Here is a 24872-nt window from a genome sequence, read left to right on the forward strand (position 1 = left end):
AATTTTTGTACCCTCTGTAGCATTTAACACACACATCACGTTCAAGAAAGTGAATAGTAAGAGCATTTAGAAATAGTTGATATACCAATCTGATTGCTATAGTTCAGGCAAAGTTATTAATGAAGTAGGGGGTTGAGATAATAGGGGCCTAGGCAAGATGACAACCACTACATAAAAATTCAAGTAGTACTTTTTCAGCACCAGAAGTCACTCTCCACCATGTTCCTCTAAAGCTCTATATAAATTAGGACAAATAGATCTATGGCTCCCTGGATAGAAAGATCTCTTTGCAAATTCCACGAAGGTCATACCCAGTGAACTTCTAATATATGTTTATTACAAAGTGGTGTGTAGGTAAGCACAGTTTCTCAAAACTAATGAAATGGAATTTTAGTAAGATGATTAATTTATTCAGCAAACAGATTTTGTGGTAGATGCTGTGAAAGTAAAGGTGACCAAGGCAGTAGACCAAGACATAGAACATTTTGGTCTATTTTTTTGAATCCTGCAGGGTTTCACAGACTTTGACTGGTTGGTATGGATAGTAAAAATTGCTGGCAAGTGAATGCTGCAAAAATTGTAATAATGTTACATGTAGTGATGTTTTCATCATTCAAGTGTTTGTTACTAGCTTTTGTTTCACTTTGAAATTTTATCTATCAGATTTCCCAATTAAGTCTTCACTTATATGAAAGTGTTACGCTGTGAGGGATAGGGAAAGGAGTATTAAAACCAGTCTTCAGATTCTCTTTTTAGTAATATGATCGTGGTTTATACTCCGAGTCTGCATTTCCTGAGCTGTAAAATTAGTATCACATATGTATTGAGTGCTTGCTGTAGCTAGGCATTCTGCTAGGTGTTTGGGATAAGAAACCATGAATAACTATCCACTCCTACCTTCAAGGACTTTTTTGTATTAAAAGGAGACACACATAAATAGATCATTTTAAAGCCGTGTGGTAAGTGCTGGGAACGGCCACGGATGTGTTGTTGGAATTCTGACACATTTTTAGAGTAGCTTGGCTATGTGTTCACAGACAATTTCTCAGGGGAAGTTTTTCCTATTTCTAGCCTTAAAAGGAATGAATTAAGAATTTAGAAGTCAGGATATTCTGTGGATTAATCCAGTCTCATTTTGAGAATTCAGTGAGATAAAATATATGGTGTCGAGGATGTTCTGAGTCCTTGCAGATGATAATCCATTTTTCTGACTTATTTACTATTATACTGTGTGCACACGCACATGCACAAACAACCCCCAAATTGATTTATGACCTTCATTTCTTTAAAGAAAGCATAGGAAATGGGAATAAGGACTAGCTTATTTCTAATTGCCCATAATTATGATTTCATAATCTGCAAATTATCTGCACATAATGAGTTATTCAATTATATCTGGTATATAATTTACCAATTAGGCTGTTTCCTTGGTTGGCTGGAGAGTGAATCCAGAACTTTTATTAACTGCACTAAAGAAACTGGAATGACCAGGTGTCAAATGCACCACTTTTTTTTGTTGTTGTTGTCAAGGTCTACTTTACTTAGATTCTTAGTAGGTTTTATAAGCATACAGAAACAAGGAAGTAGAGACAGAAAAATAGAGTGGGGTAAGGCTTGGGTTTGGGCTAATTAGCCCCAACCAGTGTCTTATCAGTATCCAGGCTGTTTGTGACTGATTACTCAACCCCAACCTGGCAGGTGGTCGGGAACAATTGCAGTTAGCACACCCTGGAGCACTTCTCGGTCAGCACGTCATGGAGCACATTCTTTTCGGAGCTATAGCTGGAGGGTGGGGTGCTGTTTCTGTCCTAGGAATGTTCCAGGGCGAGGCCCGTGCATAGGACAAGTCATAGGGGTGTTGAGGGTCTTAGCTTCTAACATCTCCCCCTCTCTTTATTAATATGAGGGAGATTTATATAGGTTGGTGGAGAGCCTGTCTTAGGCTACGCGATGGCCTTCCGCGACCAGCACCCCAAATATAAGATTGGGAGATTAATGTGAAGGTGAGGCCTCTGTCTTAGGCTATGTAGGTGGCATCCAGCTCCGGCACTTCTGATTACGAAGTGTGCCCCCGGGCATGGACCTACAATATTCCCGTCATGGAGTCACCTCACCATTGGCGGGGTGTGCATCTGGTACACAGCATCGCGATAATCCCGTCATGGGCGTCTCCACAGCCTTTGGAACCAACTGCGTTCCATGTCTGAGGCAAGGTTTGAGAAATTTAGACCTTCAGTGGGTGTATTGGGAGACTCTTCATGGAGGTCTTCTCTGGAGCCTCTTTGTTCTAGCCGTTGGTAAAACACGGAGACTGATTTTTGTGTGGCTGCGTCTACCTGTGACTTGACAAAATTAGTTTCTTGAATGCCCAAGGCCCAAAGGTGAGGAGTAACAGAAAACCTACAAGCGGCCCTAAGACACTGGGAAGCAATGTGGATAGCCAGGGGGATGTGGAAAACCAATTTTGATACCATGCTTTACTTTGTTCTCTCTGTTTTTTTCTATCTTCTAGGCTTTGTCTAACTCTTTCAATGCTATCTTCTACCAGACCTGTTTTGTCTGCATAGAAGCAACATTCTTCTTTAAGTGCGGCGCACAAACTTCCTTCTTGGAGGAACACTAAGTCTAGGCCTCTCCTATTTTGCAACACTACCTCAGAAAGTGAAGCGAGGGATTCTTTGAGATATTTTAGACCCTGCTGTAGCTCTCGGAGATCATTATCAATGGCAGCAGAGAGCTGCAGGTATTGCTGGTTGGAGGTGACTAGAGAGGCTGTGCCTGTTCCAGCCCCTGTGGCACCAAGGCCTAGAACAACTGCGAGTGTTATGGCCATGATGGGCTCTCTTTTTTCTCGGGGCATTGTGGCGCCTCGCTCTCAAAATTTGAGCATTTCGTCAGCAGGATGTACAGTGAGTCTGGGGAAGAGCATGACTAACACACAATATTCTCTATGCTCAAGAAACGTTGCAGTGACTACATACGGGGTAAGGCCAGAAGAACAAGCAAAATAAGAGATATTAGGTGCCTGAGTATACTGAAAGGTGGAGTTGACAGTAATTGACTGATTGCATATTTTCTCTAAGGGTGCGGGGGGAAGCATCCTTGGGCCAAGAAGGCAAAGGCCTAGGCCTGTGACTTGGCTAAGTGTTAGGCCATCATGGGTCTCTAGGCTCTATCTGAGTTCGCTGGTGTCCAGTAGAGGAACTGAATTAGTTTATCAGGGGGGTAATGATTATCTAGTTTGCCCTGGAAAGACGTACAGTTAACCACCCAGTCATCATCATTTTGTATTAGCCATTGAATTTGAGAAGCATTGTAAGGGAGTATTATGATATCTGGATCTTTTCTAAAGAGCTTAAGGGAGTTTTCTCGCCCCAAGCGAATAATTTTAGCTACTAAGTAAGGGTAGGTGGGAAGGACTTTAGGGGGGGAAGCCGATAGGTGAACCCAAAAAAGGGGCTTGCCCTGTCAGAAGAGTCCCGTGGGCGAAAAGTGGGTAGGGAGGACAATGAAGTACAAGGGAGAGTCGGGGGAGAAGTAGCCAATGGCCTGGGCGTTTACGGCCTGCTCCACCAAATTAAGAAGCGCTTGCTGCCCTTCTTTAGTTAGGGAGCGTGGAGAGGTTGGATCGGCATCTCCCTGCAGGACGTCAAATAGGGATTTCAACTGTCCTGTGGTGAGTCTCAAATATGGGCGAAGCCAATTAATGTCGCCTAGAAGGCGCTGAAAATCATTAAGGCATTGAAGAGAGTCTTTTCTGATTTGTACCTTTTGAGAGAGGACCTTATTGGGGAACAATTCAAAGCCTAAGAACAGGTGAGGGGGGCGGACCTGAATTTTTTCAGGGGACAGGCGGAGGCCTCGAGCTTGTAAGGCCAAGACAACCTGCATGGTAACTTGAAGTAAGGTTGCCTCGTCAGCTCCGGCGAAAAGAATGTCATCCATATAATGAATTATATATAGCTGAGGATGTTGAATTCTAAAAGAATCAATTGTCTGAGCCACATATTTTTGGCAAAGGGTATGGCTGTTGGCCATGCCTTGAGGCAATACTCACCATTGGAAGCTCGGAGAGGGTCCTATAGAAGCGTTTGCAGTCATCTGGGTGCAATGGTATGGAGAAAAAGCAGTCTTTCAGGTCAATGACTATTTTATAGTAGCCTCTGGGGATAGCTATGGGTGAAGGCAAACCAGGCTGGAGTGTTCCCATGGGAACCATTGTTTGGTTAACAGCCCGTAAGTCTTGTAGCAGCTGCCATTTGCCAGTCCTTTTTTGAATGATGAAAATGGGGGTGTTCCATGGTGAAGTAGAGGGCTCTATGTGTCCGGCAGCTAATTGTTCCTGCACCAACGCTGTAGCTGCGGCTAGCTTGTTAGACGGGAGGGGCCACTGATCGATCCAGACAGGGGAGTCACTTTTCCAAGTGATTTTATCTGCCTGAAGTGCAGGGGGATCAATGGCCCTTACGAAAAATGGTCTTTGAACCCCAGTCCTGATCTGTCTGACTTAGGGAGGGTGGTCAAGGGTGCTCTTAGTCCCTGACCCTCTTTGCTTAAACCCTGTCCTGGGAGGAATCCCTGTTTAAGCATTTGGCTGGTTACAACTTCATTGGGGCTGCACATAATGACATTCATTTGTGCAAGGATATCACGCCCCCATAAGTTAACAGGTAGGCTCGGGACTACAAAGGGTTGAGTGGTACCTTTGTTTCCCTCAGGGTCTTCCCATGTTAAAATTTTTGAGCTCTAGAGAGTATCTCTAGACTGTCCTATACCTTGTAAGTGCGTAAGGGAGGGCTGCAGTGGCCATGAATCGGGCCAGGCGTCTTGGGCAATAACCGTGGAATCGGCGCCTGAATCAAGAAGGCCTTCAAAAAGTTTGCCATCTAATTTTAGCCGCAGCGTGGGCCATTCTTTGGTGATAGCTTGGACCCAATAGAGATCAGAGGAGCCAGGGCAAGAAGCACCTTGGTTAGAAGCGATGGCTGGGAAGGATGTATTAAGGGGCAGGGGTAATGCCTGTGCTAAGCGCTGTCCCTTAGAGACATACACAGGGCCGGTAAGCGTACTGGCTAAGATGTTAATTTCCCTGGTAAAGTCACTATCTACTATGGAGGGGTGGACTATGAGCCCCACAAGAGTGGAGGAGGCTCAGCCCAGAATAAAAAACAACATATTAGTCGGGGGGGGGGGGTCCAAAGGAGCCACTGGGCAAAATCTGAACACCATCCTCAGGTCTTAATATTGTGTCGGAGGAGGCACACAAGTCCACTCCTGCACTCCCTGTGGTTGCTCGGAGGAGTCTAGAGTCTGGGGGCTCTCTTGTCGGCTGTTCCCCGAGGCCGACTGGAATTGAATAGGACGGGGGGCCCGGGGCTGGCCCCTCAGGCCGTTTCCCGAAAGGGGGGGCAAGGGGTTTCCAAGGACATCAGTCTTGGAGCGGCATTGATTGGCCCAATGCTTTCCCCTCTTACAGTGAGGACAGAGGGAGGAGGGCTGGGCTGGCCTGCCTGGCGACTCACTGAGGTTAAGGGTGACAGAGGAGGCGGCTAAGGGTTACTGCCTCGCAAAGTGCCCGGGTTGACCGCATTTAAAGCAGTCCCTCTGTGCCGCGGTCCCTTGGATGGCGGCCCCAACCGCAAGCTGTACAGCCTGTGATACCTTATGGGCGAAGGGGTCAACATCATTACACATTTTAATCATGTCATTAAGGTCTTTATTTTTGAGTTTGCCCCTGAGGATGGCCCTGCAAGTGCTGTTGGCATTTTCATAGGCTAACTGTTTAATAAGCCTATTATTCTCATCTTCATGTCCGAGGATCCGTTCAGCAGACTCTAAAAGCCTGCCCAGAAATTCACTAAAGCCCTCTTGAGCTCCCTGGGTGATTTTTGTCAGGGGAGTAAGAACAGATCCCTTAGAGGGAAGTGTACGCCAAGTGCCGAAGGCGGCTGCGGCGGTCTGAGACAAGAGTCCAATTGGGAGTCTCCTTTGGCGCTGTTCAGTGGCAAATCTCCCTTGTCCGCTAAGCTTTTCAAGGGTCCAAGATGCAGAATTGGGTTTTTTTTAAATTATTAGCAGCCGTGGTCTGACCGCGGTCGAGAAAGTCGGCCTTCCAAGAGAGGAACTTCCCGCGAGAAAGGACCGCCTGTACTAGTTTGATCCATTCTCTGGGGAGCAGGTAGCCGCCCCTGAGGCTGCCTCTAGGAGGGAGTAGGTAAAGGGTGCATTGGGCCCATACGTCCTAACAGCAGAATTCAGTTCTTTTAAGGTTTTAAACTTTAGTCTGCGAAATTCAGTGGGCTCTGAGTCTGTTTCTTCTGGGAGGTCATCACTTTCGCTTTCTCTTTCCCTCCCTTCCGTATCCTCATTATCTGAATCTTGGGGCAGGGACTGGCTCGAAGAAGGGGCAGCAAGGTCTCCTCGCCTATTAGACCGGGTAACTACCGGGAATGCTAGGGCTTTATGGGAGGACTTTAAGGATTTAGTGTTTAAGGTGGCGTGTGATTGGGCAGTCCCATGACGTGGGTGGCTGATGAAAACAGAATCTTTAAGCGTATCTTGGAGGGAGGACAAGTCTTTGGAAAGCTGGGCAAATTCTTTTTGAAGTTGTAAGACATCCTTTAATTGCGTAACCCTTTGACTTAAGTCTTTTTTGGCACGCAAAAGTAAGGGCATTGTAAGGGGAGGCATTAACGAAGGTGTGCAAATCTGGGGCACGTAAGGAGGAGGTCTATGGGGGGCCGCGGTAGGAGGCGGCCATTCGGGATAGTGATATTGGGCCGCTTTCTCTTCGAGGGTTGCCTCCTCTGCGGGGTCAAGGGACTCTTGGAGGGGTTGTTTCTTGAATACCGGGTAATTAAATGCATGAGGGGCTGTACCCTCGGGTAAGGGAGGGTAGAGGGTCTTGGTGTCTGGCCTACTAATTGGGGGCTCATCCCTAGATGTCTGGAGCTCAGCCGAGGGGTCCTGAGGGGGCATATTAATGCAAACCGAGGTGCAAGGGGAAGGGCATATTGGTCCCTCAGGATTATTAGGGGAAGCTGACCCTTCGGCCGCCTCTAAAGACGTTCTCGAAGCGGACCACGACACGGGTTGGAGGCAGAATTCTGCTACTGAGAGCAGCTGCTTTTTATTGGGGTCTGAATCAGCTCCTTCAACAATATCTCTGATTAGTCCCCAGTAGGAGAAAACGGATACAGGGACGGCATCTGGGCCTTGATTCAGAAGTAAATTGTTTAAATCTCTGCCTACCTTTTGCCACTTGCGTGGGTGAATCTCAGGTCCACCAATAATGAACCAGGGACAAGCTCGGTCAATGAACACAAAAAACTTTACTAGGTCCTTTTTCTTAACTCTAATTCCTCTCTCTCTGAGTGAGGCCTTGAGATCCTTGATAAAAACGGCCTCTTTAGACAAAGAATGGCCCATCTCGATGGAGTGACAATGTAAAAAATTTACTCACCAGACCGTCGATTCTGTGAGCGGCAGACGAGGGTCTCTAGGGTTTTCTTCGGCCGAAGAGTGCACCACGGCGTCACCCGACAAAGGTCCGTACCTCGTGCCCCACGTTGGGCGCCACTTGTCCCGGCCCGAGGGACCTTCTGTTACTCATGGGGGTCAAGGGGGACCATGCCTGAAAGAGATGGGCGAGAGAAAGGAACGAGACCAAGAAAATAGTTGTCAAGGTCTAAATGCACCACTTTTTAAGAAAAGTATGCTGGCAAAATTGATTGCTTACAGTTGTGAAGCAATGTTCTGAGTACTTTACATGTGTTAACTTCATCTTCAAAAAACCTGATGGGACATAGCAGCTATTGTTATTTCAGTTTTACTGGTAGGAAACTGAAGTACAGCTTGGCCTCTGAGCACCATCACTCAGCCAGTAAACAGGAGGCTGATTCAAATCCAGACGGTCTGTACTGGATACTGTACATCTGCAAAGTAGCATATAATTAACAAGTTTCTAGAAATAAGTGTTCTTGTCACAGAAAACTATGACTCTCAAGACTTGTATCTGCACAGCCAGTAACTAGGTTTTAAAGCACATAAGGAAGAAACAAATTAGCCAGCCTATGGAATATATGCAGTTACTTTTCTACAAGTTAATTGAGTTGACAAGTTCATAGAATACTGTTTCAGAGCAGAGTAGACACTGGAAGTCAGAAGTCCACATCACCTGGGAGATGGAGAGAGCATCTCATTAAAAGGCAGGAGTGGCTCGCTCTTTCTGTATTCTTGGGGGATCCTGAGGAGTAGAGGTGCTGATTCTTTTCTTTTCCTTTTCAGTAAGACTCAATGCACAAGGGTTGTATTTGTGAGCTACCTTCCTCTCCTCTTCATTAATGGTTCTCACCTGTGGCAATAAATTACTTTTCTATGAAAAACCGAACATTTGTTAGTGTTAATTTTAGTGATCTTATGCTAAGTGCAGAACTTAACCATTCCATCTTTGAAGTGACTCTTTCAATAGTTTCATGATAGCTTTATACTGTCTTCTACTAGGGAAGGCTTTCAGATGGGGAAGCTCTTGAGCCCTAAAGGATGGGGGAGGGGCCTAGAAGCAAAGCATGAAGGAGGGAATTCCAAGTGGGGAGAATGGTGTGAAGAAAGTTACAAAGGCAGGAATGCACATACCAGATTTGAGATAGTGAATAAATTATTTGACTCTATTCCATGTTTTAAACAGATTAACTTTGTTATTTAAATACATTTTATGGAACAAATAAATTAACTGGAATGTTCTACAGTAGCACCTCAGTGCCATAGATACCATTTGCTTTTCTCTTTTGTGTACATAGTTTATTTCCAGAAAATCAGTTCACTCATCCTCCTTTCGGGATGTATAAACAATAGCAAAGTGCCAGCCGTAGGATGTACTGAGAAGTACAGACTAAGTTGGGGGAAATTTGGAACAGACAACAGAAGGTAATTATTAGTGGGAGAGGTGGGGATTAGGGAAAATGCATACAGTCTATAGGAGTATTTTGCTTGAGCAAAATATTTCCTTATTAAATAAATGTGTTTGGGTATAGGTCACCCAGGAGAAATGTATCTCAGATGATAAAGGAACTATGCTATAGAACTAGGGATATATGCAGCCTTTGGAAAAGTTGCTAGAGTCTCCATGTCCACCTAAGCAACTGGTATGCAGTCTGGTGTCTCTGAACCAGGACAGTTAAGGAAACCTTGGTATTTTCACATTGGTTCTCAGGGTGAGAAACTATATACTCAGATTGTTCCCATAAAAGGGGACAATTTCTGTGATGCTCTGGGCCAAATGCCTTTTTGTTCATCTGCTCCCTTTAACTCCTATGAAACCCAAGTTCTGTTTCTTGATACCTTGGGTTGGTGGCCAGTTTTCATTAGCTTCCTGATTTCTGAGCCCAGTTGCTGATGAACTGGTCGCTGTTACGCCAAAAAGGGTTTCCACTTCTGGCTTATTTTCCCCTATGCATATATACAAAATAGATTTATAATTATTTTGCATGCTTTTCTGGGAACCCATTCCCAAACCACAAAATAGTATTATAGTATTATTTTTTTTACTTGTATTTACTATATTATTTAATATTATAATTTTTAAAGTTGCACCATATTCCATTTTATCGATGTACTTTTAAACCACTTCTCTATTTTGGGCGTTTAGTTTGTCTCAAATTTTTTATTAATGCCTTTTATCCCAATCTTTGTCAAATATTTGAACTCTTTTAAGAATATATTCTTACAAAGGGGATTTGGGTAAGGCTCTTTTAAGAAAGATTGTACCAGTTCATAATCTCAGAAATATATGATGCTGCTTTACAATACCATACTAGTAAATATAATTTGATAGGAGAAAATGTCACAAAATTTAATTTTTTGTCATCTTTCTGTTCTTACCAATCAAATTAATCATTTTATATTTATTTGCTACTTATATTTATTTTCCACTGTTTCTTTGCCTACTTTGAAATTGATAATCTTGGTTTGTAAGCAGTTTTTATGTATTTAACTGTGTTACTTGTTTAGACAGTTTATCTTGGTTTACTATTTGATGTTTCATTTTTTATGGTGCTTTTCAATGTAGAATGCTTCAGTTTGAGATAGATTAATTTATCTATTTTTTGATGGCTTTCATTTCATGAATAGGATTCCATTGCTATTTTGAGATCAGATTTATCCATTTTTTTTTGTTAGTATTGTTATGCCAACACTGAAGTGATTAACCCTTTTATGTTTGGAGGTCTTTAGTGACTAGAACTTAGTACTTTGTGGAACATAATTAGTGTGTGTGTGTTTTATTTCAGAGCTGTTTTATCTTAATTTCTGATAAATGTCAGTTTGTATTTGAGTAGTGCTTTTGGGTCAAGATACATTTTCATATCCATCAGTCTTTGTGCTGGTACTGTGAATTAATTGAATATCATATCTACTTTTCAAATGAAGAGACTGGGACACTGATATTCGAGATGATTTATCCAGTGTCACAAAGCTCTTTAAGGGATAGAGTTAACCCCTTGTCCAGAATTTTTTTTTTTGCTATCAAATAGTTACTCGTTTTAGAATTAACACTTCAGATTTAAGTTGTTTTATCTCAATAACATTTGTATAGATTATTAAATTAATATGTTGGGGGACATCATATTTAAAGGGAGCATTTTTAAAATGGAATTCTTCACCTAGTCACATCCACACCTATCCCACAACACTACTTTTTTGTAAGGCTTTGGTAAGCAGAGAACATATTCTAAAGATCTTGTCCTTATTTAATTAACACTGTCCCCCATAATATGCCAAAATAAAAAAAATAAAAAATAAAAAAAAATAATAAACTGGGGAAAAAAATAAAAAAAAATTAACACTGTGATAAACTTAAACCTCAAGAATCATGTTATATTATCTTTAATCTGTTTCTAATCAATACCAAAACATCCACTGACAAAATTGACAAGAGGAAAATATAGTCTATTCATTGATTTTGTGTAAACATTTGGAATAGTGGTTGGCAAATGTTTTTTGTAAATGGCTAGATAGATAGTAAATACTTTAGACTTTGATGATCAAAAGGCAAAATTGAGGGTGTCATATAGATTTTTATATAACAAGAGAAATGAATACCCCCTCCCAAATTTATTGACAATAGTCAAATTTTATTGCTGGACACTGAAATTTGAATTTCTTATATTTATCATTTGTCATGAAATATTACTATTTTAGTTTTTCTTTTAAATATTTGAAAATGTAGAAGCCATTCTTAGCCATGGACTATGGAAAAAGTAGTTGTCAAGCACTTATTTAGAATATATCATGTGGGTATCTGATAGACCAGATTTGAATTTCATTTGTAGAACATTTGAGTACTTACTGTATGTATTAGAATTAAATATAATATTAATATCACAATTTTACAAGGAAACTGAAGTTCATTTGTAAAGAAACTTCTTTAAGTTTTGCCACGTCAGTAAATGGCAAAACTAGAATTCAAAACCTTATCTATTTTTTAGTTCTCAGGTTCTTTCATGTGCTCGTCGTTATCTCTTATGGGCCAGCCATGGTGTATAGTACCATGAATAGGAAGAGTTCCTGCTCCCACATAGTTCTTACTCATGATGCTGCACAGATTTGAGAAATGTAATTTTCTAAAACATGCCTGTTGTCATTACAAATCTGATTCACCTAAACTTACTCTCATTTTCTGATAAGAAGCATTTGCTTGTTTTTGTGACTCTTATCAAGCCTTTCTTCTGTTTCTCTTTTTTCCTTGAATAGTAAGGGAACTCTTTTATCTGGTAGCATTCAGCTTCATGAGGATGAAATTAAAAGTATTTGAGGTTGTAAAGGGAAATAAACATTTAAAGTACTAGGGAAGGGACATTAGAGCAGTACACTAGGGCATAGCAACGCTGACTCAAACAGGGTTCCTGTGAGCCTTTTTTCCTGCAGCTCCTTGTAATTTGTTAGAATCTCTGTATCCAGAAGTTGGAACTGCTCTGTTTCCTCTGCCCTGTTGGTACCTGTAGGGAGCAAGTATGAAAGACTACAATGGGCCATAGTGTGTAGGGGCAGGGCCTAGACCATCGGATCTGCTTCCGTGCTGTTTCTTAGTTCCCTTGATGTTCAGCCTGGCAGTTAAATAAAGAAAGAATGTAATTTTAACTCTGCAGAAAAGTAGTATTATTTTTTTTTAAGGTAACATTTCATAACGTTACAATGTCAGATTAAACTTATCTCTCTCTACTTCCCTGAATGTTGTGATGACACAGATTTGAAAATAGTTTGAGTGTGTTCCTTAAAACCTCATCATTTTATTAAAAATTGACAAACCTCAACAGAAAATCACGGAAATGATAACACCGAAACGAACCATGAAATAAAAGTCATTATATTGTCATTTAAGGAATGATTTTATAACCGTTATACCATTTTTGGGAATTGGTTTCTGTTTTATCTCATAGTATCACAGTTAGTAGAGTACTTCTATAAATCATCTCTTTGCTTTAGGGAGAACTTTTACTACTGGGCAGGCTTTCTGTAGTTTGTGGGAAGTGGTTGTAGTTGCCTCCAACTTGAGTATTGTTTCTTTAGCTTATTCCCGAATTGTCAAATGGAGTGATTAGAATGTGCTAAGGACACAAACACATAATAAATGAATGAATGAGCAATAAATAAATACTCTTTTCCATTTGGTGGCATTTTGGGTATTTTGAATTTTTATCTATTGCAATTTGAAGTGAAGTTCATAAAATGGGCTCACTTTTGCATTTAATTTCATTTATTGTGGCACTTTGCAGTTTTTAGTTGATCCAGGAACATTCATTGGGAAAAGTAATAGCACAGTAGTTACCAGTGTTGACTAAAATAATTTTTTTAATGTATATTACCCACTTGCTTATTTGTTCCCAGGAGCTCCATATATCTTTTAGAAATTTATCTTTACATCTGTTTGTGAAATAAAAATAACCTTCATTTATAATCATACTCATGTTAGTAATGATAGTCTCTATTTTTAAAATTTCATAATTTAGAATCAAATCTTAAACATTGTTTAAAGGGGAAAAAGATGAAAGTTAAAAAATCAACTTATTTTTTTGAGGAGTGAAATTACTTCAATAGACCTTGTTTTTTCTAGAAATCTGTTGGAAAATACCTTCTTACCTGTTAGGAGAAAAGCCTTTCTATTATTGTCAATAGTGTTAGTGTGTTCCGTTAAAAACAAAAAAGTCCCAATTTACAGTCCTCTGAGGTTTGAAGAAAGTAGTTCCTTATTAAAAACATGTAGAAAGAAAGACATGAAATTGTTCCGTTCTTCAGTGGAAAAAGATTAAATTGCTGACACTTTTTAAATGATTGAATTGTTAGTGTGGATAACAATTTGTGAAAAGTCAAGAGTTGAGACTAGTTTCAGGCTGTGTTAATCTTTTGTATCTAAAATGAGAACTAAATACCTCATAGGAATGTATATGGAGGTATAATACCTTTTCCTGCTAGGACACTTCTGTGAGTCAGTAGTGGTTGAGTGTGATTACCTTTGGATTCCTTTTTGGGACTGAGAGAAATGAGTGGGTGGTTTCAATGCAGTTTCAATGTTGTTAAATCAGAGAAGTTCTAGAGTTAGTATTAATTGGCCCCCTATAGATACTTTTAATGAGGAAGCTGTTACACAGGTAACTTCTTCACACTTTTAGAATTTATTATTGCCTAATAAAAGTTCACTGGTATGGAAATCTTACATTCATATACATTATTGTCTCTCTTGTGATTCAGTTTAAATGTACTGAAATTTTGCTTAGTAGTTTTTTTGTATTTTTTTTCTGCTTTAAAATAATTGTTTATTTTTAAATAGGACAGAGTATTAACAAAAAGACTTAAAATTCAAATTTTGACTCGCTTTGATTTGGGAGACCTGCTTGGGAAATACTAAAATGAAATCTCCACCCTAATTAATTTTATTCATCAGACTCTAACACAGTGACAGGAAAGGAATGGAATTCTCTAGCCAGCATGGTTTGGAGTGAGTCATTGGATGGGGCAAAAAATCAGCCATTTCTATATTTTTGCTTCTTATTTTACTGATTTTATGAACAAATACATGCTCCAAGGCTTGATAGGGTTGAGTTAATGGAATTTTGATAGCAAAAGGGTAGTAAATAAATCATAAAATAGATGATTATATTAAATAATTAATGTAGAGGTAGAGAGAAATTGTTATATGTAAGGAGATAATAAAATTGTTTTACTTATTCTGTAATTATTCTCTAGTTTCTTTGTTAACAGTAGATAAATTATAAAAATTAGTTAAGAACTTTAATTTGCTACCATAATGAGCATGACTTGAGAAATTGCATTTCTGATGTTAACTTCTTAATATTAAACCAGTTTTAACTATCTATAAAAAATAATAATTGGAGGCCGCGCGTGGTGGCTCACGCCTGTAATCCTAGCACTTTGGGAGGCCGAGGCGGGCGGATTGCTCAAGGTCAGGAGTTCGAAACCAGCCTGAGCGAGACCCCGTCTCTACCAAAAATAGAAATAAATTAATTGACCAACTAAAAATATATATACAAAAAAAATTAGCCAGGCATGGTGGCGCATGCCTGTAGTCCCAGCTACTCAGGAGGCTGAGGCAGTAGGATCGCTGAGCCCCGGAGATTGAGGTTGCTGTGAGCCAGGCTGACGCCAAGGCACTCACTCTAGCCTGGGCAACAAAGTGAGACTCTGTCTCAAAAAAAAAAAATTAAAAAAAATAATAATAATTATACAGAGTATTTCCTATTTCCCCCCCAAAAGAGAGGAATATAGTTATCAGTCTTGTTTTTGTCATGCTTTTTTACATGACTACTGACTACAACTCTGGGATGATTTTGAAATCTAGCAGGTAGTCAGTCATTTAAGGGCATATTTTTATAGTTGAATCCTACTATTATAAAACATTTTCTGATAATGTGCATAGCTGAAATTTATAAACTCAAAACTTTAAAACTAATATATAAAAAGATAAGACTCTGGTTTTTTTTCCCCCCCTCTATAAACAACTTTTATGTTCTTGAGTATATTTGACATCTTTTGCTACATAGGAATTAGAGTATAAAATAAATTGAATGCTTACTGTGTTCCAGGCACTGTTGGAAATCAAGGATACAAAAATAAATAATATTCACTTTCTATTGAAAAGCTTAGAGGCCGTGGGGGCGGAATATAAGTACAGAGACCTTTAGAGCATGTTACCTTCTCTGATAGAGGAGCTCATGATTGGTGATTTATTCAATTCTTATATATGTCCATTTATTTAACATATCTGTGTCCTCTATAAAGAGCAGTGTATACCGATGCTTTACTAGGTTTTGGCATTAAATGGTGAATCAGATAGATGATACCTTTACTCAAGGAGGTACCATTCCCCCCATAAGTGAGGAACAGGGATCATTGTCATTTTTTTCATTGGTATATCTGAAGTGTCTAGAAGAGCTCTAGGCACATAGTAGGTGCTCCGTATTTGTGTACTAGAAGAAACAAAACAGATAACCCACACCTAAGCTCAGGTTTTTTCCTCATTGTCAAGGAAGCCTTGAACTGGTTTGTAAAGAGTAATTGTTGCCTAAGCGAAAAATGAGTAGCACATCCTGTGAAGAGGGAATACTTTCAACACAAGCACTGAGTAATATTGAGACTTAATGCAAAATTCACCAATTTTTTTAAAAAAGCAGATCAGCATAAAATTATCCTGCATTTATGAACTTTGGAGAAGTTATACCTATATGCTGAGACTATCAAGTGCATTTCTTTCTGTGGCATATATTATTTTTAATGGATATTCTTATCAGGAATTTTTAAAAATTCACTATTAAATTGCTAGTATTTTATAACATAAATTGCTATGTTTTAATGGCACTTGTGAATTTTTAATCAGTGGTAGATAATTTAAAAGTTTTAAGCGGGAGAGATCAATTTCTTTCTAATAAGGAATTAATTCTAAAATGTTTTGAAGGACTCATAATGCATACTTTCTCCTTAAAATATTAAGAGGTTTTTCCAAAGTAGTAATATTTGAACCTAACAGTTCGTGGTGTTCTAAAAGTACATTTTTACCTTACAGCATCCAACATGTACAGAATTTTGTGACTCTTAGCAAATCTTGAAGTTTTTTTCCCCTGTGGTTTATGTAATTGGGTTTAATTATGTATTAATTTTTCATTATGTATTTATTTACTAGGATGTCCTTTCTTTCTTTTTTTTAAGAATGGGGGGAGTGGTCTCTGTTCCCCAGGTGGGAATACAATTGTGCAATCATAGTTCACTGCAACCTCTAATGCCTGGACTAAAGGGATCCTTCTGCCTCAGCCTCCTGAGTAGCTGGTACTACCGGGGTATGCCATGGTGCCAGGCATGTTAGGAAATTTTGATGTGTTTCTCAATGTAACTCACAGCATTTGTATTTGATTTTTCTTATTAATAACATAGTAAAATTTCAAATTATCTGTAAACATTCTTCTTAGAAAAAGTGTTAGAAGTGCCTCAGAATCTAAAACATATCTAAAATAAAACAACAGCTTCTATACCAAAATGATACAAGAAGCTAAGGCATCAACTCATTGATGTTGAGTTGGTAATTTTTTAGGTACATGATCTTAAGTTTTTGGAATACTTTCTTTCGCAAGAATTTCATGTTTCTGTAGGTATTTGTTTGATGTTTCATGCTAACCAAGTTTACTTACACACAAATTGCTACATTTTCTAGGCCAGTTTGCTTATGCTGGAAAATGACATTATGTTTTTACATTTTCTTTATTCTCAGCATGAAAACAAGTTCAAAGGTGAAAGTAGGTTTTTTTTTACTCTCCACCTGTCATAGTTTAGGCTCCTCACATAATACAGGTGAAAAGAATTATATGTTAATGTGCACAAAAAAGATATTTTAGGGTTTGATTGATAAAGTAATTTCTTAAGTAGATCAAGTCAAATAACTAAAACACCAGGATGACCTTTTACAATTTACATGAAATGGATTTTTTAACATACTGCCTTTTAGTATAAACGTTTTATTATGCATCGTTGAATTTTAAAATTGTGATCAGTTGACTTCATGAATATGTAGAGATAAGTGAAAAAGTTGAACTGTTAGTGAATTAATTTATCTTATAGGTTTACTTTTAACACGCTCTTTTCATCTAAATTAAGATGAAATGGAAGTAAGTTTTCTGGGACCTCCTAAATTCCAGTTCAACTTTGTTTTGAAATCATGTCCCCTCCTCATTAAGTATTTTTCTATTTCCATTTTAGGAAGAAAGCTTATTAGCACATATAAACAGGAATAATTCAGAGATTTCATATGCCAGCACTGTAATAGACTATATCCTGGGTTAATGTTTCAACACAGCTTGAAGTCACAGCCTCAGTTTCTTAGAGGTTCCTGGTAATCAGAAGGGGCATGGTGCTTCCTGGGACCCTGAGACAGCTTGAGCAGTAGCATCCATGACAGGGTTTAGTTCAAAGTAATTAGGAAAAACAGTGCCAGAAAAGTTGAATCTTTTATATTACAATTTAATAAGAACACTTTTATAGGAAGGTATAGTTTTATAGAAATCTGGAGAGAACAGATTGAATGGAGACAATGTTAGAAAAGCAAAATGTTTCTAATCAAGTGCTTGAAGTTCATCACAACAGACTGTACTGTTTGTTGTCAGAGCAGCATATTTTCTTGCAGAAATGCTTATAAATGATGCAGAGTCCAATGATAGAATTTCAATTCTGGTCTTACAAATTCCCATCCCGTAGCAGTGCATCTGTTTATTAGGAGTTATCCCCTGAATGTGAATGATTTCAGTCCTAAGTCACTGCACCTGTTGCCGGGAGGTATTTATTCCAATCACTAGCCTAAAGCACGGAGAGTTATTGCTTGACATTTTATAGCTTGGGGGGAAAAACTGTCTTTTCAAAATCATTTGTTCAGAGAGGAGAAAACGGAGCAAAACAGTTCATTTTACTCTAAGCACCACTATTTGGCAGTATTCACATTTGCACAGCACAAAGCTGCAATATTGATTTTTTTTTTTTTTTTTGCTCCCAGGGCCTCCCACCAGTTCTTTCTTTGACTGTCAGGATTGAAAGATGGATTGGATTACATTTTGCTTGTTGGGATGCTTATTTTTTTCTTTATTGAAATAGAAATAGATTGAAAGTACAGCTTAGAATAAATGTTCATAGTAATAGTGTGGTTAAAAGGCTTTAATTTGGGATTTCTTTATGTTTGTTATGTTGACTGAGCCATTTCACTGAATACTTGGCCATAAGAAACAGTTTCCCTTCCTTATCTCCTCCTCTCCAAGACCAGGAGCAGCTGGTACATCCTAACTAAACCCTCTACAACTGGGGTCCCCAGACGTGAGCTGATTTTCATGCTCACTCAGAGAGGCATTAAAGTAACATTTAAGTACATGAACCCAGAAGCTGAATTGCTGGGGTTCAAACCTAAATGTCATTCTTACTGGATGTGTGACAGTGTAAAACTTAATCTTGTCTTTGCCTCAGTTTCCTTCTTTGTGAAATGGTGATAATAATAGTAGCTATCTCATACGGTTGTTTTGAGTATTTATAGTCAGTACATATTTGTAAAGTCCCTATGGGGCTTCTGACAGTGGTGGGATGAAGAAGGTGGCAAATTCTTTGCCTCCAAAACGAGTATAAAATTGGACAAAATTATCAGCAACAGCCATTTTGGGCTCTGGAAATCAACCAACCAAAGGACAAATGAGGAATCATTTATTTATGAAAAGCTAATAGAACTTCTGGTATGATGAGTGGAAGCTTAAAGCCATTTAGCATGGCATTGCTCCCTCTGCCCGCCAGCTCTCGCTCCTTAACTGTGCCATTGTGGTAATTTCATCAGGGTGAGGCTGGCCTTAAAAACCAGTGGTTTTGCTGCCACAGAGAGTTGGCTTCATTTGGAGTGGAGATTAGAAACCCATGCCCAGCAGTGTTGTCAGTGGGAAAGAAATGAGGAAAACCTGTAGCTCTGCTAACCTTTGGGTTCCAGTTGGGAGGACTAGAGAGCCAATCTGAAACATAACAGGGAAATCTTGGAAATGATTAACTGGGAAGCTAAGCACATGTTCCGAGGATGCATGAGAGGCCTTGACAGGAAGTAAATAACTGAGGCTGACTTGAAAACTGCCTGAACTTTTAATACTCTTCCTAATACGCACTCAGATCAGCAGAGGGTGGAAACCTTATTGTGGACTCACGGTTTTTGTGCAAAGTCTTTGTCCCGTCCTTGGCTGACCACTAAGCTGTACAGATAGAAGTGACCTCTAGGAACCTAGGCTACAGAATAAAAGTAGAATTAAAATAATCCATAAGCAAAGACATAATAAGCAGCCACAACCTGTGGGGGGACACAGATTCTGCAGATTAAATCCAGTCAAGATAATACAAAGAAAATACGACCACAACAGCAATTCTCAGGAGAAAGAAATCTGAATCCAGAGTTGCTAACAGTATATTTATTATCTAAAACATACAGTTTTCAATAACAACAAAAACATTTACAAGATATGCAAAGAAATAGAAAAGTTGACCTATACTCTGGAGAAAAAGGATTCCGTAGAAACTGCCTCTGATGTGGGAGGAGATGTTAGATTTAGCAGATAAACGTTTCGAAAGAGCTATTATAAATGTCCAAAGAGTCAAGTAAAACTATATTAGAAATTTAAGAGGAAATATGATGACAGTGACTTAACAAATAGGTCATCTCAATAGAGAAATAAAAACTCTTTTTAAAAGGCCTTAGAGAAATTCTTGGCACATCTTGGTTATTATATCAGTGTGTTGTAAATAAAGTAAGTTTTCTCCCACAAATACAGATATCCTAGCTTCATCTGAACCCAGAGATTCTGATTTAGTCGGTATAGAAGAGCGTGAAGATCTGACTGGTAGGCAGTCATTTTTGGAAATCAATCATGTAGACTTGGCAAATGATTTTGAAAAACTGTGTATTCTAAAATAGTCAATTTAAAACAGTTAAGAATTACTCCCGACTAAGGAAGAAAGTTTGATTAAGAGATGACAGCCATACGTGATTTCTTCCTGTGATTCAGTAGCATTGTAGTTTATTAATGTGATATAAATAAAGTGGTAAACAAATGTTTTTAGGAATAATTTTTTTGTCTTTTATAAGATTTACTTAGTGAAAGCACTGGGCTTTAAAAATTAGTATTAATTGCGGTAGTTTTATGAAAGTCTTTCCAAACTTCCTTTAGAGTACAGTACCATTGTTGATGGAAGAGGTTGAACTCTTGAAGTTTTCAGGGAAATATAGTGCAAAGTGACCAAAGATGGACGGCACAACAATTCACTTAAAAATTTATGTAAACTTTTCTTTTCCCTAATTTACTCATGTTTATTGTCTCCTTTCTGCTAAGTCTGTGATTAAAATAGTTAACACAGGAAGGTGTTATCCTGTGATTTGTTTGAACCCTGCCTATTTAATCACATAGACTTTCGAGAATTACTTTGACCGTACCTTACAAGCTATCTTATTGGTGCCACAACATATCCATGTGAGCAATCTCATTATGTTTATATTATAAAGAAATATAGCAAGTAATTTATTAATTATTGATCACTTGAAAATATTAAATAGCATGTGTACTTGATTAAAAGGAGCTTATTTGTTTAGATCATAGATTGGAAACATTTTGTAAGACTTTGAAATGACTTTAATTCTTCAGAAAAAGAAAAGTAAAACTCAGAAAAGTAAAGTGACTTTGCCAAGTCCACAAGATTGACCCAGACACTCATAATTCAGTGTTCAGGGCTCTTTCCATATATATATACATATTTGAACAGTATAGAGTTTTCTCTCTTTATATTTATGGTACATCTCTCTATATTTCCACAGAAAAAAGTTTCTCTACTATCTGTATGTTTTGTGAACCTTTACAATAATTATTTCCTGTCAGATTTACTAATATTTGGTGATGTTTCAGATTGTATGAAAACTTATAAATCTTGTTATATTATCAACAAAGTGGCTTGAGTAGTCGCAGAGTACTTTTCTGGTGATGGCCATTGATCAGAGAGCATGGGCTCTGGATTCTGAGCACCCTGCATGGGTTAGGATAGAATCTAACTTGTATTAATAGTAATCTCCAAGACTCTAAATTTACTACTGTTTGGTGTCTTAGTTTCATACTCTGTGAAGTTGGTATATAACAGTAACTACTCCAGTGTTTATTTTTTTTTTGATGATGTTAAGCATAAAACAAAGTCATTCATATAAAGCGTTTAACCCAGTGCCAGCACACAGTAATAGCTCTGTAAATGTTCGCTATTATAATATTTTATTTCTCTTGTCATATTTTTCATGGAAATATATATTTCTGGTTGAGAACATAAGAGTTTAGATAAAGGAAAACTTATTAATATATACCCCATCTATCTTTTAAGAAGCACTAATGAACTCTAGTGATACATAGAAAATAATAACTTGACAGAATTTAAAGTATTTTTTACTTATGGGGAGATCGTACATAATTTTTCTTGATTATAAGTAGTTTGTTTCTTACTGTTCACCATTTTTATTTTCACTACCAAAGGAAATGGATATTACAGAGAAAAGCACATTGTAATTTATATTGTGTTAAACAAATACTATTTGTTTAATTCAGTGATTTGGCTCCACAGTATTATTGGAATTATGTATCATGTGCTGTGGTAGGCATTAGGATTATAAGTAAGAATCACAGTCTAGCAGCGTAGATACATATCAAAAATGAATATACACAGTATTGTGTGTTAATAATAAGCACATTAGTAAAGCATGTTAGTGAAGATACATATAAAGTTTAATGGAAACGGGTAAGAGAACAAGAATTTAAAAAAGAGAACATTTTTTATTTAAAACAATAGACATAGCATTAAATAAAGTAAAATTAACTTAAGAACTGTCTTAGTACCTCACACTGGGTAATTTAAAAAGGAAATTTATTTAGCTTACGGTTCTGAAGGCTAGGAAGTCCAAGATGAGTGGTTGCAACTGGTGAGGGCCTCATGCTCCTTCCTAGCATGGTGGAAAAACGGAATGGCAAGTGAATGTGTGTGATAAAAAAGCAAAACTAATTAATTCGTGCAAGAACTAACCATGTTAAAGCCAGTGAGAAAGACTGTGTCTTAGCTACTCAGTTGGCTAAGGCAGAGGTGTGACTTGAGGCCTGGGCAACATAGCAAGATCCCATCTCTTAAAAAAAAAAAAAGACTTTACATTAAAGGCCACCTCCCCTATATTAAAGGCCACCTCCCCAAGCTGTCACACTGGGCACCAAGCCTCAACATGAGTTTTGGTGGGGACAAACCATATTCTAACCATAGCAAAAACTCGTAAGTTCTTTTTAGTGAAAGCGTAAGTACCATGATCTCTTTTCTCCAGTAGATTCTATTTTGGAAATCCACTAAATTATTAAAATATGCTGATCTTTCTTTTCCTTTTCTTTAATTTTTTGGATGACTATGACTAAAGCTTTAAAAATCCTCTCTGTAAATTATCAAAACAAGAAGACACTACACTATGTAACTTTCAAAAGCAGAGGAAAATTCACTTAGAATCATAAGTATATAATTCTTCAAACTAACGACAACAAAAAATTAAAAAGCTCAGTTTAAAAACCACAGTGCTTCATAACCAATTCTGTTTTTGACAAAATAGTAAGAGCTGTGAATTATAGCTTCAAATCAATTTTTAATAGTGTCTTCTAATATTTCTAACATTTTCTAATAATATAATTTATTCTGTTTTATTATGGAATTATAAATGCAAATCACCTGTCTATAAAATAGGTTATATCTCAGAATTTCATTTGATGTCACTGTTTTGCCACAGAAATTTGTCAGCTTCTGAAATCATAAAAAATATTTTCAATTGAAACAAATATACTACTAGTTTAAGCTGAATTATTTGTATCAGTGGTTCCATACAGGATTAGGAAATGGAAAAGAACAAATACGTATTTTAGTTTATTTATGAACTTATTGGGGAAGAAATATCTTTTGGAAGTTTGTCCTGCTTACCATTTTTCCTGACAGTTGCCAAATTCTATTTCTGTATTCCTTTTTCATTAATAAATAGCTAGCATATCTCTCCACATACTTTCAGTACTCTTACAGTACCATAAACCTTCTTAGAGAAAACCAACAAAGGCTGGAGTTTGCCACAATCCCCTGAAGACTTCCTTGTTCCAAATTATGTATTCTTTTCTTCCCCTTTTTCAATCCAGTTACACCTTTAGTTTTCTCAGTAGAACTGAGAGTTCAGCAAAGTTTTGAGAATTGCTGATTTTCTAAATCATACCAATGTGTTACCCAGTAACCCTTTTGGAGAATGATTTACATCTAAGAAAGAAGACGCATATTTATCCCGGTGACTTTCTGTTTCACTGAATTAGTGAGAAACATTGTGTAATAAAGGTAAAGAAAACAGGTTTTGGCATTGGATTGACCTGGACACAGCCCAGCTCTTTAACTTGGAAGCTTATAACTTGGAACAGTGTATTTGACTTCTGAGTGTAAAGTTTTTTTCTATAAAAGGGATATGTGAGGTAATTCATATGCTACAAAATAATTAAAAGAGTAAAGATAAGAAAAAATACTGGAAGTATTGCTAGTCTTTTATAATAGGAATGCTATAGATGTGACAGGTTAAAGAACTGAAATTAAAAATTGTGACAGCGTAGGAGAAGGTTTGATAAGGTAGCCAGCCAAAGGTAGCACACCAGGACAGCAAGCAAGTCCTTCTCACACATACTTTTTGACTCTTCTTGGCTTTCCCTGCTTTTACGCTTTGTCCTTTGCTCTGTTATTATGTTAGGGGACCCCTTATTTGAAAATAGTGCTTACACTTAAAATTCTAATCTTCCATTCCATTCGGGAATCTTTTATATAGCACTTGTAAACAGTGGTTGTTTAAACTCTACCTCGTGTACCATACATAAATTCATATAACATTTTAAGCATTTTTATGTGCCTTACTTCAATTTTAGAATCATACAGGTAGGAAAAGTAATGTCACAGATGTTAACTCTACATTTTGTAGATGAAAAGAAACTGATCTTAAGAGAAGTTTTGTCCTTGTAGGGTATTTAAATTTTTTGGATTGGCTTGGAGCAGTGGCAGCTCCTGTGAATGTCCATCTGCTGACTCCTTTCAGTGACGTCAGTTTTAAATAAAGCGTCTATAAGTTGAAATACATTAGTGTGCCATAATTGTCTTGCTGTCATAAGTATCTTAAGTTATTTTGGGGAAAACTGGTAAGACATAGGAAATGTATTTTTAAGTTAGTGATACTGACAGCAATTAATATGTGTACATTAAATGAGAAAGTAAGGCCAGTGCATAGCAGGGCTTTTATTCCATTACACAAATGAAAATTGTTTCTTGATTAGGTGTTATATTCTGTATTTATAAAACTTGTCACTGTAAAGTCAGTGATTAAATTTGTAAGTATTTATTTATTTATGCATTTATTTTTAGAAATGGGGTCCTACTCTGTGGCCCACGCTAGAGTACAATGGCATAATCAAAACTCACTTCAACCTCTAATGCCTGGGCTCAAGCAATCCTTCTGCCTCAGTCTCCTGAGTAGCTGGGACTACAGGCACATGCCACCACATCTGGCTAATTTTTAAAAAAAAATTTTTTTTTGTAGAAACATGGGATGTCGCTTTGTTGCCCAGGCTGGTCTTGAACTCCTGACCTCAAGTGATCCTCCCACCTTGGCCTCTCATAGTGCTGGGATTACAGGTGTGAGCCATCATGCCTGGCTAGATTTTTTATTTTTCTTTGGATTTATTCAGAAAGAACCATTTAGTTTCTCATTTTACAGGAACTATTTTGTTAGAATAATTTTA

The 24872-nt window shown here is 37.9% G+C and overlaps 1 protein-coding gene and 1 long non-coding RNA gene across 27 annotated transcripts in view; one reads left to right on the plus strand and one right to left on the minus strand.

Annotated features, from left to right (window-relative positions):
* The window catches only part of LOC105861928 (uncharacterized), a 35960-nt gene extending 31820 nt beyond the window's left edge, over positions 1-4140 (minus strand). The window contains exon 1 of the long non-coding RNA XR_012916055.1: positions 4058-4140. This is a non-coding gene — a long non-coding RNA (uncharacterized LOC105861928). The remainder of the gene's footprint in view (positions 1-4057) is intronic.
* Positions 1-24872, plus strand: part of ADGRL2 (adhesion G protein-coupled receptor L2) — a 632947-nt gene that overhangs the window by 523153 nt on the left and 84922 nt on the right. The window lies entirely within an intron of this gene.

Source organism: Microcebus murinus, chromosome 2 (genome assembly GCF_040939455.1).
Source record: "Microcebus murinus isolate Inina chromosome 2, M.murinus_Inina_mat1.0, whole genome shotgun sequence".
Classification (NCBI taxonomy): domain Eukaryota; kingdom Metazoa; phylum Chordata; class Mammalia; order Primates; family Cheirogaleidae; genus Microcebus; species Microcebus murinus.